Raw genomic sequence first — 3,155 nt, 5'->3', positions numbered from 1 at the left:
ATTTATAGCTCTCCAGTCCACTTCTAATAAAATTATACATAACCACCAAGGGCATGCTCTCTGGGCCTGGAAGAGACTGGCATATATAATCAGTTTATGGGTAGGAGGGAAAAAAGTTGCAAAGTGAAAATATTGCCGATTGATTTGTTTTGCATGGAAGTCTTCCATGACAAACTAAGCTCTTCTTCCAGAGGCTGCAGAATTGTTACAGCTGTTTATGATGTACCCCTGAGCAGATCTCATCCTGTCAGTGAGCCCAGATGACAGAGAAACAGTAAAACTTGCTTCTAGAGAAAGGGAAGCAAAGATGGAAAAAGTGAAACAAAGAAATCAGGAGCCATTGATTCCCTCAGAGAAAATTTTGCAATGGTCTAGGCTTTCCTGAGAATCATCAGGCAGGTGAAAAAAAAAGGAAAGCATAAGGGAACTAGGCACGTTTTAACAAAGATATTCAGGGCCACCTGGGTAAATTACTTTCCCTTTCAAGGACCTTTCTGAAAACAAGCAGGTTTTCTGTCTCATTTGGGGTTTGCACAGTGCAGTTCCTAAAAGTAACCCAGTGCAGGGTCCCTGATGGTGTGTTTCTGTACAGTCTCCCTCCACCCCTCATCTTGGCTGCTGTGGCTTTAGCTGCAAGGCTTGGCAGTGGTCCACGGCTTTGTCCCAATGTTCTGGCGGCTGCTCTCCCAGCATATGGTCTATTCAGTTTTTCCCCAGCTGTTACTCAGCCAGGGAGACCACCCCAGCTCTCTCCCAGTTACAGACTTCTGTTCAGAAACAGGGAATCAATTTTCTCCTTATTAAAGGGGCACGAGGAGCAGAGGGGAAGTGAGCAGGTATTCACATGAACCGCGTGCATCCTAAGCTGAGTGCTGACACAGGGGCTTGCTGTCACTGAATAGTCAGCCAAGCCTTCAGAGGGCAATTCAGACTCTTTGGTGTGGAGTAGTGTTTAGGAGTATGTGGCAACCAACCTCCTTACCTCCCTACTATTTTTCCAACTCATTTATCCTTCACATGCTTCCTGGAGGCTCAATGACTCTTCTGGAGTTTTCATTCCTTTTTGATTAAATTGCATGGTGCCCATGCCAAAATGTGTGCTCCTGGTAGGACTTAAAGGGACCTTCTGTGTCTTTCAGTAGTGGGCAAGGTCAAATGAACAAAAATAAAGAATTAACTCACCTCTCCTTAAATTGTAGGGGTGTGATTTGACTAACTAGTGAAGGTGTAGTGGTTTGGTCCAAAATACTCATTACTGTTTACCCTCTGCGAGATAAGAATTAGGAGAAATGCAAAGCAGGCACAAAACTTGAAAGAATATAAAGAAGTTTATTAACAGACCTAAAAGCAGAAAGAAAAAAAAAAATCATACCACACCTTCAGAACACTTCTCCTCCCCACACCTTCCTCTCTTCTCCCAGTGACAATGTAAAAAGACAACCCTTGAGATGTTCAGTCTGTTTACCACTTCCATAATAACCTTGTTCAGTCCATTTAGGAAGAGGAGTCTCTCTTGTCCATGCTATGAAAACATTATCACAATGAGACAGCTGCCCAGGTTGGTTCCCTGCTCGCATGTGAGTCCCTTCCCCGACTTGCAGCTTTTCCCACAACTGCTTTTGAGGGTCCACTCTTGAAGTTTTTGGGGTACAATTTTAAGGTTGAGCCGTTCAGAAACAAAAGTTCTCTTCACCCATCTCTGGCATTTCATCTCTAAGAACAGAGGCCCTTCTCCTTCCCTGGGAGCAAAGGGTCCTCCTCATCTTCATCTTTAGGACTATCTCTGGGAGCATCTCTAGGGACTGAGGTTTTCTCCTTTCCCATTTGGAGCAAAAGTCCTCATCGCTTCCATCTCTCCCTGTTCAAACTTCTCATGAAATTATAGCTGTGTCAGCGTCTGCCTATCTCAGCGCAGGTGCTTTTGCTCACAAGTTGAACGCTACACCCCCCCATATCTTCATGAAATTACAACGGGTACTCTGATATATCATAGCTTTACAACAGAATTTCAGCTTTAAGCATCCCCTCTTTCTCTTCCCTCAGGTTTTCAGCTCTTCATAGCACTGAAAGGGTTAATCTCACCCAGGCTTTGCAGCTGGAATGTCGCTTATTGCTGTTGGCCACATGATCCTTTGCCGGACAGCAGGGCAGCTTCAGCTGAATCTTGGCTGCAGCGGAGAGGGGGAGCTGAGCCGCTCCAGCTGCCCACAGCCCTGCTGTGGGGGAGGGGGGGGTTTCGTGGGTGGAACAGGGCCCATCGGCTCCAGGATGGCCATGGCCCGGCCTGGCCCGGCCCGAGCAGGACCTGGGCCGGGCCCGCTGGCCCCCACACGGGGCCCGCAGCCACCTGTCCCAGCGCCGGAAACGAGAGAGAGCTTGGAGGGGGAGTTTGCCTATTCTTAAATGTGGATCACAGAGGTGATCACAACTTTAAGTGGCTTAAAGAATTGTCCATATTCAAACTGGCCAGCTGATAGGTTCTGTTAGGTCATAGAGGAAGCTGTAAACACCCCTTTGCAAGAACATCACTTCTGGGACTATGCTTGCTAACCCATGACAAGGTAAAGCCATGCAGAAATAGTGCTGCAAACTTTGACCTTACTTAAGAGTTGCTTTAAGTACTCTGAAAATAAGGACCTATAAACTAAAACATGTAAGACCATTTGACATGTGGAAAGGCACATTGAAAGACTCTCACTAGCCCACACCTCAGAAAGCCAACGAAATAAAACTACAAGGAAGAAAAGATGGGATGTGAGTTGAAGAAGGAGAAGGTTGGTGCACCAGGGAAATCAGATCAGTTCTGTAGTAAAGTTTATTTTTACAAACTCCCATTAAGAACTCAGTTATCTACATTAAAGAGAGATATTTAGTGGCTTGCTAACTTGGCGGCTTGCCACCAAATGACCAAGACTAGTCACTACTGGAGTTATTGGAAACTTCTTTCAACCAAGAGACTTACTGTTTGCTTTCAGTTTCTTCTAAACAAAATAAACAAAATATTATCAAACACAAATTGCCAAAAAAAAAAGGAAAATTTTCACATGAATAGGGTGCTGAACTAAGGAAGAGAAATTGCAGGCAACAGAACTCTCAGCCACATAGCCAGAAAACAGAAGGATCTAAAGTACGAAAAACATCAAGAGACATTTTCA

The sequence above is a fragment of the Corvus moneduloides genome, chromosome 3 (genome assembly GCF_009650955.1).
Source record: "Corvus moneduloides isolate bCorMon1 chromosome 3, bCorMon1.pri, whole genome shotgun sequence".
Classification (NCBI taxonomy): domain Eukaryota; kingdom Metazoa; phylum Chordata; class Aves; order Passeriformes; family Corvidae; genus Corvus; species Corvus moneduloides.
Note: the sequence above shows the minus strand (reverse complement) of the source record.